Source organism: Procambarus clarkii, chromosome 19 (assembly GCF_040958095.1).
Source record: "Procambarus clarkii isolate CNS0578487 chromosome 19, FALCON_Pclarkii_2.0, whole genome shotgun sequence".
In the NCBI taxonomy this organism is placed as follows: domain Eukaryota; kingdom Metazoa; phylum Arthropoda; class Malacostraca; order Decapoda; family Cambaridae; genus Procambarus; species Procambarus clarkii.
This window is the reverse complement of record NC_091168.1, coordinates 45033160-45046117: the sequence shown is the minus strand read 5'-3', so window position 1 is coordinate 45046117 and position 12958 is coordinate 45033160.

Below are 12958 nucleotides of genomic sequence, written 5' to 3'. Positions count from 1 at the left end.
AAAACAAAAAGAAATGTCAATGACGTTACTCGAAATCCTTCCTGTGACACTATCAATGACAGCTAGACACCAGCCCCTCGGACTGCATAATGAACTAACTCGAACATAAGCGTGACCACAGAGGAATCAACAAGCAACAAGAACTAACAGATCTATAATCACAATTACAACAAATGACACAGTAGGTTCTGAAATACGTCTCCAGTAACCTCCTAACTGTTCTACGCCTCAGTGCAGTCTACTCCTGCAACAGCGGTTGCAATGCAATCAAATCAGTAGTCTTTCAATGACAACAATAACTAATGGGTTCACTGGCAACTCCAGCACCCTTCCTCAAATCAATCCTTACGTTAACACTCCGTCCCACGGACGATCAACAATCAATAACAATTGATTTACGTTAATAACACACTAACATTTACGTTAATAACAAGGTAACATTTACGTTAAATTAACAACTCTTACAACTGTCACTAGTAACGCGGAAATCAAACAACACTCTACCCGTCGAGCATTCAGTGAGAAAATCCCATTAATCCCTGTTATACCAGACAGCTGATTAATCTCTACTAGTTACGTTAATTTACGTCAATCGGTTACTAATCACTCAGCGATGGTAAACTCTGATTTACAATGTCCAAAGTGCTAAGAGAACGGTAATCACTCGTGATTACCTTTAGAGTAATTAATTACTATCCTCAAGATCAATAATTAAACAATTAAAATACGCAACCTTTCACACTGGCTCAGCAATTTACATTAAGGTATGAATTCCGTCTAAGCCTTCCATACTCAGACCAATTCAGGCGACTAATAACAGTAATTAGCCCCACGTTTACGTTATTCTAAAATGACGCTACTCCTCCCAGGAGTCAATCAAGTGCCGGTACTTCCGGGCAGATAACGACGTTACGTTAATGGAACAATGTAGCCTTCGTGTGAGTCGATCAAACAAGGATCGAGATTAATTACTTTGACTTCCTGAAACACGTCAATTACCCGGCCCACTGACCGTTAATTACGACAGACAATACTCTAATTCTTATCTGGCTGATGGCTAGGCTCCTCGAGACTACCGTAGCTGCTTGCAGGAAAGTATATTAACCCAAACGTATTCTACGTTACTCAAATTGTCAAAGAACAAATTCTCTTAAAGCAATGGGCGTTCCCTTGGTTACGTTATATTAATTGCCTCGCAATCACCTCACTGAATACTGGACTTCGATGTCCTACCAGATAACCAGGAGAATATATTGGTACCCAAGTACTCGTCTACAGCCGAGTTCCCCCACGACAATGACAAATCACACTAACAAATCACAGTGATTTACGTTACAATCCGGTTGCTATGACAATACTGCAGAATCTAGCAAAATAACATACAGGACATGAACCCTCTAGAACACTGCTCCACAATGGCTTTACTGGACTGCAATCACATACGGTGATTGCTCAACACTAGCAACAATCACCATCAAATAACAACCCCCTTTGCAATAACACACACGGCAAGTACTCTAATTTCCAAATATTAGGATACTGCACACACTTACTTACTTACTGCTGCAAATGACCCCTAGAACATAGGTCAATATATTGCAATCACCACACAGTAAATAACACAATAACACTGGGCACCGTGACACTAGGATTATATATATATATATATAATTCCCGCTGACACCTGTAGGCTATCCCGCTGATAGCCTACAGCCATCAAACGTTATTGGGAACACTAAGGAGAATCTCACACTCCTTAAATCACATGGTGAGTGATTTATCGGTCACGCATGCCGATAAACACTCGAGAGTTACGTTACTCGACAGAGCGGGGGCGGTCTCTCTAGACAGCCTCGTCACTCACCAAAACTCACCAAAATTACGTTAATTAATACTGCAACCACAATATATATTTATGTAAATCACACTTGTCACGGCCCTGGGAACACTACAAGAAATTTAAGCCACACTGTGGCACACTCCACAATAATCATTGCCAGGAATCACTGGCGTTACACATACCTGAGCGCTCAGTGTTGGAATTCCACACCTGCAAGACCACACATGGAAATGATATCACTCCGTCCCACGGACGATCAAAAATGACTACCACAATGAAATAATTAATTATTAAATGGACATCCTCTCAGTCCTTGGCTAATCTATGTATCCTCTGTTCCCCGTGTGTACTCACACACACACACACACTGTACGTCTGTGTACACCAGACTTAAGTCCCTCTGGACTGGCAAGATGACAACACAGGTGATTAATCTCCTCGCCCACAATTCACTCCACCTGAACAGGTGCTGCGTGACAATGTGACGGAACACTTGACCTCGAATTCAAGCTTTAGAGACTACTAATCACCAAAAATACACACATAGGTACTTACTCATTCACACTGCCGGCTTTACACCTTCCCATACATCAGGCACCCCGCTTCCGGTGGCTGGCTCGTCCCAAGTGGCGTAAGCGGCGGTAGTTCCTGACCGTAGTACTCAACACGGCTGGGGTTCGCACCCTCGACTCCCCGGTGAAGTGAAGCGTTCATACCCAGGTGACACGCACAACGATAGCGTCTCACACCAACCTTGGGAAATTTGCCTTAACACTGACACGGATTTCCCCGTTCCCATCGACTGCTACAGAGCACTAGCAAGTCTAATCATCACTGGTATGGGATCTACGAGTCTGTTGCTGCTCGTATGCACATTCCCCCACGATCCCAGATCACTGTACCTCTACCCCCTGAATAACAATGTCTTAAACCCTCTCCAAGCGACGACTTCGGCCGGATTCTGTGACGACCGATGTCGTAGGTGAAGCAGGAAGCATCAGCAGTGAAGTAGTCCAGCCACCACGACGCCCTATACTCCTAATTTGGCCGAATTGAGTACAGGAAGCATCTTGACAAGGTGGCGGCTGTGTTCAGAATGATGCTCACTACCGGCTCTCCCCGCGTCCTTCTCGAAATAACCAATGAGAGGAAGGCATACAGCGGCCTACCCCTCTCATCCAATCAGCGACAGTGTAGTATAGCCCCTAGGGCAGCTCCAAGATGGCCGACCAACATGGCGGCTCAAGATGTTTCTAAGATGGCGGCTGTCTCCATGACAACCACTCAAGTGGCCGGCGAGCGTGGGGCCCCACATGTCCACCCACGCCTGCGGCCTAAGCCGTTCGCGCGCAAAGTTGTCTGGCTCCATGCCATACAATGAGATGATGCTATCAGCTCTAGCACTGTCCGCAGACATGCCACCCCGGCCAGGGTAACATTTATGGACTGCTGATGACTGGGGCTCTCACATGAGCCCAAACAGCTAGAGGTTTCGGTTGCTGGTTACCAAACTTAAGTCCGTCCACTTAACAAGTGCACTTAACAAGTGTACTGGCTCCCACAGGCATAAGAGCACTATTGTAAGTGAGCTGGTGAACCATCCCTCTCACAATAACCCCCCGACCAAAAAGATAAAATTTCCCGGAGGAAAATTTCATCTAAAAATCACCAGCCACTTACACTTGGCTCTTAATTAAGTGCATGGCGGCTGGGTGGTGGTGATTCATCCGTTTTCTGTTGACGTCGGTGGCTGGCGGGACAAGATGTGACGTCACTGGCTCGTCCAGGGTGGTACTTCCTGACCGTAGTGCGGTCGTGCTCAGGTTCTGGGCCCAGGTTAAGCCGGCTCAACGCCTCGCAGCTTCCCTTCCTCAGTCCCTCGCCCCACAGGTCTGTGTCATACTGGACACAATAGGTAGCACACTGGGATGGACTTACCAATGAAGTACAGACTCAACACCTTCCCTACTCTACCGACACAATTCCGACAGTTAGCAGACTGTCATGACTTCCCGGTGACAGGGTCTTTCTTCCTGTCTGTCTGTCAGTCTCAGACCGGGTTGCTCTACCGACTGAGTTGACTGGGCTGAGGCCTCTTCAGCAGCTGTCAAACCTCGCCCCTCACTGAGCACTTGGTCACTGACCTGCTCGTTCTTCAATCTCTCAGCGACCGTTCGTTTGTCTGAACGATCTTCCAACAGCCTGAAAGATTGGTCCAGAATCTCCACTTCACTTGTGGGAACCACAGCTACCTTAGCCTCACCACTGGTAACATCAAGCAGACGTTTACTCTCCGGAGTGGTGTTAACCCTCGCGGGCCTGGCGGGTCGACAGGTTGTGGCGGGATCACCTGATCCAGCCCAGACCCGTCTCACTGGGCTCACCTCCGTTTTCTGTGAAATGAAAGAAGGAAAATTGCTCTTTTTTCCTTTTACCTCATGCACCTGATCTTTCGCCTGATAAGAGGCGACCATGACTTCCTCAGCTGGCGTCCGTGTGACATCGCCGTCAGCTGGTGAGACCCATCTGAGTCCCTCTGAATCAGTTCTCGTTTTCTGTGCAATAGGGAGAGGAGGATGGCTCCGGTTTCCTTTCACCTGCTGCCTCTCTTCTTCTGTCTGGGCGGCGGTGATCTCTGCTCGACCGGTCGGCTGACGCTTGGTGTCAACGCCAGGGGGTTTAACCTTCCTCTCACCTGTTCCTGTTTCCTCTGGGTCATTTCCACAGGACAGACCCACCTGTTCTCTATACCAGGAGTATATACCTATCAAAAGTCCATACACTGCCTTTCTACTTAGCGCAGCTTTGATCTTACCTTTGATATATGGGGTGTCTACCCACACGGACACTTCTTCCATGTCCTTACCAGTGTCATCTGGGTACTGGACACGGAGGGTTCGACCTGTTCTGCTCTCCGGCTCAACCAACTGCTCCTGACCATGTTAACTGTAGCACCCCGGTCTCGAAAGACACTCGTCCATTGCCCATTAACTCTTCCTCTAGTTAACTCGAGTGTGTGTCTTAAGGCATTACCTCCCACGGTACTCATGCCTGTAAACTTGCACTTTGGGTCCCTTCTTAGTCTTAAGCCTAGTGTTGCTCGGCACTTAGCTGCTCGGTGACCTGCCATGTTGCATGTGAAGCACCTGGGTCCCTTAACCTTGGGTTTCTGTTGGTGTCCCTTAGACTTACTTTCTTTAGGTTTGGCTCCCTTACTTGGAGCTTGAGTAAACCTTTCAACCTTTGTCACACATCGATCTAGGTATGCATCCCTAGGATCGATCTTCTCCTCTCTTGGCAATAGAGGAGGTACCTCTACTTCCAGCGCCTGTACCTCTGAGCTAGGCGCGGCAGGAGGGGCTTGACTCCCCGTCCTTGCCTCGGATTGCACTCTTGCAATTTCCAATCTAGTCAATCTCTCGTGGTGGGCATTCCACATGTCGGCCACAAATTTGGCCTTATCCACTCCTTGCAGTTCCATAGCATCAGCTTGAGCTGCTAGGTACTCTAAAGTAATTTCCTCCTGGGGTTGTTCAGTCCCCCTCCTGAGAGGCTGTTCTGGTATCTGATTGACTACTTCCAACGAAACGTTTCTGTGGCCCAAGGAATCAGTCCTTAGCCTAGGCTGGGGTCGCGACTCCCCTTCCTTCTCCTGGGGTGGACTCAATCCCACACCCCCTGACATACCGACTATACCACGGTCGGCTAGGGGAACTCCCTTGTCCCCTAGATCACTTCTGTTTGCTCTTTCTAGACATAGACGCCGTACATAGGCATTATGATCCTCAACATACCGCCTACATTCCTCATCTGTACGACTGTTTCTATCCTTTGGCAGCACGCCATACTTAGTCACATACAGATATACGTACTTCTTCCTATAATCCTCATCCATTCTGTGTGTGTGGTGTGTGTGTACCTAATCGTGCTAACCGACAACAAACACACCCACAACAATATTGTTCTGCAATGTTCTGCACACCTTTCTTCACAGGTTTCTCAACTTGATGAATCTTACTTTCTGATTATGAATCAAAAGTCTACGGCCCCACGTTGGGCGCCACGATGTGAGAGTTTTGAGTTGAGAATTTGTGGAATAAATTATAATTGGTATAAGGAATTTTAGCTCGGAAAATTTCTAAGAATTTTCTTTATTCTTTAACCTTTATTCCTGTCGTGATATTCAACTAGGTCGCCTGAGAAGGACTTGCTTAGCTAACACACCAGTGTAGTAAACAGCTCATTCCTCACTTTGGGACCCTGTATGAACAATTGACTAGGCGCGAGCAAACGCCGAGAGCCCAATGAAAATTGAAATCCCCCCCACTTAGGCCGCCGACCTTCGCCAATCGCCGAAGCGAATCTAACGAGTAGGTCACGGGCTCTCACAACAATAATTTATTGTTGTGTGGTGCCGTATATTTGATCCAAAGCTCAGAAAGTTAGTCTCAACTTTATTAGTCGAGTGTGAAGAACATTTGCATAACAATAATAATGTGTGGGAGCGTAACGAAAAGACAGTGTTAACCATAACAACTTAGTTTATTCAATAAAGTACTAACTACTACAACAAAACAAAAAGAAATGTCAATGACGTTACTCGAAATCCTTCCTGTGACACTATCAATGACAGCTAGACACCAGCCCCTCGGACTGCATAATGAACTAACTCGAACATAAGCGTGACCACAGAGGTATCAACAAGCAACAAGAACTAACAGATCTATAATCACAATTACAACAAATGACACAGTAGGTTCTGAAATACGTCTCCAGTAACCTCCTAACTGTTCTACGCCTCAGTGCAGTCTACTACTGCAACAGCGGTTGCAATGCAATCAAATCAGTAGTCTTTCAATGACAACAATAACTAATGGGTTCACTGGCAACTCCAGCACCCTCCTCAAATTAATCCTTACGTTAACACTCCGTCCCACGGACGATCAACAATCAATAACAATTGATTTACGTTAATAACACACTAACATTTACGTTAATAACAAGGTAACATTTACGTTAAATTAACAACTCTTACAACTGTCCACTAGTAACGCGGAAATCAAACAACACTCTACCCGTCGAGCATTCAGTGAGAAAATCCCATTAATCCCTGTTATACCAGACAGCTGATTAATCTCTACTAGTTACGTTAATTTACGTCAATCGGTTACTAATCACTCAGCGATGGTAAACTCTGATTTACAATGTCCCAAAGTGCTAAGAGAACGGTAATCACTCGTGATTACCTTTAGAGTAATTAATTACTATCCTCAAGATCAATAATTAAACAATTAAATACGCAACCTTTCACACTGGCTCAGCAATTTACATTAAGGTATGAATTCCGTCTAAGCCTTCCATACTCAGACCAATTCAGGCGACTAATAACAGTAATTAGCCCCACGTTACGTTATTCTAAAATGACGCTACTCCTCCCAGGAGTCAATCAAGTGCCGGTTCTTCCGGGCAGATAACGACGTTACGTTAATGGAACAATGTAGCCTTCGTGTGAGTCGATCAAACAAGGATCGAGATTAATTACTTTGACTTCCTGAAACACGTCAATTACCCGGCCCACTGACCGTTAATTACGACAGACAATACTCTAATTCTTATCTGGCTGATGGCTAGGCTCCTCGAGACTACCGTAGCTGCTTGCAGGAAAGTATATTAACCCAAACGTATTCTGCGTTACTCAAATTGTCAAAGAACAAATTCTCTTAAAGCAATGGGCGTTCCCTTGGTTACGTTATATTAATTGCCTCGCAATCACCTCACTGAATACTGGACTTCGATGTCCTACCAGATAACCAGGAGAATATATTGGTACCCAATTACTCGTCTACAGCCGAGTTCCCCCACGACAATGACAAATCACACTAACAAAATCACAGTGATTTACGTTACAATCCGGTTGCTATGACAATACTGCAGAATCTAGCAAAATAACATGCAGGACATGAACCCTCTAGAACACTGCCCCACAATGGTTTTACTGAACTGCAATCACATACGGTGATTGCTCAACACTAGCAACAATCACCATCAAATAACAACCCCCTTTGCAATAACACACAAAGCAAGTACTCTAATTTCCAAATATTAGGATCCTGCACACACTTACTTACTTACTGCTGCAAATGACCCCTAGAACATAGGTCAATATATTGCAATCACCACACAGTAAATAACACAATAACACTGGGGCACAGTGACACTAGGATTATATATATATATATAATTACCGCTGACACAATGTAGCCTACAGCATCAAACGTTATTGGGAACACTAAGGAGAATCTCACACTCCTTAAATCACATGGGTGAGTGATTTATCGGTCATGCATGCCGATAAACACTCGAGAGTTACGTTACTCGGCAGAGCGGGGGCGGTCTCTCTAGACAGCCTCGTCACTCACCAAAACTCACCAAAATTACGTTAATTAATACTGCAACCACAATATATATTTATATAAATCACACTTGTCACGGCCCTGGGAACACTACAAGAAATTTAAGCCACACTGTGGCACACTCCACAATAATCATTGCCAGGAATCACTGGCGTTACACATACCTGAGCGCTCAGTGTTGGAATTCCACACCTGCAAGACCACACATGGAAATGATATCACTCCGTCCCACGGACGATCAAAAATGACTACCACAATGAAATAATTAATTATTAAATGGACATCCTCTCAGTCCTTGGCTAATCTATGTATCCTCTGTTCCCCGTGTGTACTCACACACACACACACACTGTACGTCTGTGTACACCAGACTTAAGTCCCTCTGGACTGGCAAGATGACAACACAGGTGATTAATCTCCTCGCCCACAATTCACTCCACCTGAACAGGTGCTGCGTGACAATGGGACGGAACACTTGACCTCGAATTCAAGCTTTAGAGACTACTAATCACCAAAATACACACATAGGTACTTACTCATTCACACTGCCGCTTTACACCTTCCCATACATCAGGCACCCCGCTTCCGGTGGCTGGCTCGTCCCAAGTGGCGTAAGCGGCGGTAGTTCCTGACCGTAGTACTTATACGGAAAATTGGCGCACACTCGACCCCTCCCACTCAACACGGCTGAGGTTCGCACCCTCGACTCCCCGGTGAAGTGAAGCGTTCATACCCAGGTGACACGCACAACGATAGCGTCTCACACCAACCTTGGGAAATTTGCCTTAACACTGACACGGATTTCCCCGTTCCCATCGACTGTTACAGAGCACTAGCAAGTCTAATCATCACTGGTATGGGATCTACGAGTCTGTTGCTGCTCGTATGCACATTCCCCCACGATCCCAGATCACTGTACCTCTACCCCCTGAATAACAATGTCTTAAACCCCTCCAAGCGACGACTTCGGCCGGATTCTGTGACGACCGATGTCGTAGGTGAAGCAGGAAGCATCAGCAGTGAAGTAGTCCAGCCACCACGACGCCCTATACTCCAATTTGGCCGAATTGAGTACAGGAAGCATCTTGACAAGGTGGCGGCTGTGTTCAGAATGATGCTCACACCGGCTCTCCCCGCGTCCTTCTCGAATAACCAATGAGAGGAAGGCATACAGCGGCCTACCCCTCTCATCCAATCAGCGACGGTGTAGCATAGCCCCTAGGGCAGCTCCAAGATGGCCGACCAACATGGCGGCTCAAGATGTTTCTAAGATGGCGGCTGTCTCCATGACAACCACTCAAGTGGCCGGCGAGCGTGGGGCCCCACATGTCCACCCACGCCTGCGGCCTAGCCGTTCGCGCGCAAAGTTGTCTGGCTCCATGCCATACAATGAGATGATGCTATCAGCTCTAGCACTGTCCGCAGACATGCCACCCCCGGCCAGGGTAACATTTATGGACTGCTGATGACTGGGGCTCTCACATGAGCCCAAACACTAGAGGTTTCGGTTGCTGGTTACCAAACTTAAGTCCGCCCACTTAACAAGTGCACTTAACAAGTGTACTGGCTCCCACAGGCATAAGAGCACTATTGTAAGTGAGCTGGTGAACCATCCCCTCACACACACGTCTGCTACGATTCCTGTACACAGGGATGCCTTGAAAGATCTGGTGAAGTGGAATGCTGAGATTGGATGCACATTCTCTCAGAACCCATGGTGAAACTCCATCTGGGCCAACTGCTTTGTTTCTTACTGAGCTCCTTTAGCATATTTTCCACTTCATCTCTAGACACCTCTATACGCTCTATGTTGTTCTCTGGAATTCTTATTGTGTCCGGTTCTCTGAAGATTTAATTTTGTACAAACACACTTTGAACTTTTCATTTAATGTTTCACACATTTCCTTTTCCTTTTCCGTGAATCTGTTTCCAATTTTCAACCTCTGGATATTATCCTTTACCTGCAATTTGTTGTTTATGAGTTTGTAGAATAGGCCGGTTCTGTTTTACATTTATCCGCTATCCCTTTTTCAAAATTTCTTTCTGCCTCTCTCCTTACTGCCATATAGTTGTTTCTCGCAACTTTGTATCGCTGGTATGTTTGGGAGTTTGGCCTCTTAATATACTGATTCCATTTTGTGTCTTTTGGTCTCTGGCGTTCTCACAATTTCTGTTGAACCAATCCTGTTTTCTGGCCCTGCATCTCTGTTTGGTATGAATGTTTGTGTGCCTTCCTCGTATGTGTGCCGCGTGTGTGTGTGTGTTATTCACCTAGTTGTGCTTGTGGGGGTTGAACTTTGCTCTTTCGGCCCACCTCTCAACTGTCAATCAACTGTTTACTAACTACTTTTTTTTTTATTTTTTCTTCTCCCACACCATACACACACACACACACACCCAGGAAGCAGCCCGTGACAGCTGACTAACTCCCAGGTACCTATTTACTGCTAGGTAACAGGGGCATTCAGGGTGAAAGAAACTTTGCCCATTTGTTTCTGCCTCGTGATGGAATCGAACCCGCGCCACAGAATTACGAGCCCTGCGCGCAATCCACCAGGCAACGAGGCCCCGTAGCCTGGTGTGTGTGTGTGTACTCACCTAGTTGTGCTTGCGGGGATTGAGCTCTGGCTCTTTAGGTCCCGCCTCTCAACTGTCAATCAACTGGTGTACAGATTCCTGAGCCTACTGGGTTCTATCAAATCTACATTTAAAACTGTGTATGGAGTCAGCCTCCACCACATCACTGCCTAATACATTCCATCCGTTAACTACTCTGACACTGAAAAAGTTCCTTCTAACGTCTCTGTGGCTCATGTGGGTACTCAGTTTCCACCTGTGTCCCCTTGTTCGCGGTCCCACCAGTGTTGAATAGTTTATCCTTGTTTACCCGGTCGATTCCTCTGAGGATTTGTAGGTTTGGATCATGTCTTCCCCTTACTCTTCTGTCTTCCAGTGTCGTAAGGTGCATTTCCAGCAGCCTTTCCTCGTAACTCATGCCTCTTAGTTCTGGGACTAGTCTAGTGACATACCTTTGGACTTTTTCCAGCTTCGTCTTGTGCTTGACAAGGTACGGGCTCCATGCTGGGGCCGCATACTCCAGGATTGGTCTTACATATGTGGTGTACAAGATTCTGAATGATTCCTTACACAGGTTCCTGAACGCTGTTCTGATGTAGCCAGCCTCGCATATGCCGCAGACGTTATTCTTTTTATGTGGGCTTCAGGAGACAGGTTTGGTGTGATATCAACTCCTAGATCTTTCTCTCTGTTCGTTTCATTAAGTACTTCACCTCTTATTCTGTATCCTGTGTCTGGCCTCCTATTTTCACTGCCTAGTTTCATTACTTTGCATTTACTCGGGTTGAACTTCAACAGCCATTTGTTGGACCATTCACTCAGTCTGTCTAGGTCATCTTGTAGCCTCCTACTATCGTCCTCAGTTTCAATCCTCCTCATAATTTTTGCATCATCGGCAAACATTGAGAGAAACGATTCTATACCCTCTGGAAGATCATTTACATATATCAGAAACGGTATAGGCCCAAGGACTGACCCCTGCGAGACTCCACTCGTAACGTCTCGCCAATCTGAGACCTCACCCCTCACACTGACTCGTTGTCTCCTGTTGCTTAGGTACTCCTGTATCCAATGGAGTACCTTCCCTTTCACTCCAGCCTGCATCTCCAGCTTTTTCACTAGCCTCTTGTGTGGCACTGTATCAAAGGCTTTCTGACAATCCAAAAATATGCAGTCTGCCCACCCTTTCTTTCTTGCCTTATTTTTGTTGCCTGGTCGTAGAATTCAAGAAACCCTGTGAGGCAGGACCTGCCATCCCTGAATCCATGTAGATGCTGTGTTACAAAGTTCTTTCGCTCCAGGTGCTCCACTAGCCTTCTTCGAACAATCTTTTCCATCAGCTTGCATGGTATGCAGGTTAGGGACACTGGCCTGTAATTTAGTGCCTCCTGTCTATCCCCTTTCTTGTATATCGGGACTACGTTAGCTGCTTTCCAAATTTCTGGCAGTTCCCCTGTTGCTAGTGATTTGTTATACACTATGGAGAGTGGGAGGCACAGTTCTTCTGCTCCTTCCTTTAGTATCCAAGGGGAAATTCCATCTGGGCCTATAGCCTTTGTCACATCCAACTCTAGTAAACACTTCCTTACTTCCCCGCTGGTAATCTCAAACTCTTCCAGTGGTTCCTGGTTAGCTATTCCCTCTCTTATCTCTGGGATTTCTCCTTGCTCTAAGGTGAAGACCTCTTGGAATTTCTTATTCAGTTCCTCACACACTTCCTTGTCATTTGTAGTGAATCCTTCTGCCCCTATCCTTAATTTCATAACCTGTTCCTTTACTGTTGTTTTTCTCCTGATGTGGCTATGCAGCAATTTAGGCTGAGTCTTTGCCTTGCTTGCGATGTCATTTTCGTATTGTCTTTCTGCTCTCTCATCCTGACATATTCATTCCTGGCATTCTGGTATATTTCTCTGCTCCCCAATGTCCTGTTATTCCTATAGTTTCTCCATTCCCTTTTACTTTGCTGCTTAGCTAGCCTACATCTCTGATTAAACCATGGGTTTCTCATCTTCATTTCACTGTTTTCCTTTTGGGCTGGACAAACTTGTTTGCTGCGTCCTTGCATTTTTGCGTGATGTAGTCCATCATATCTTGGGCCGTCTTTTCCCTGAGCTCTGTTTCCCATGCT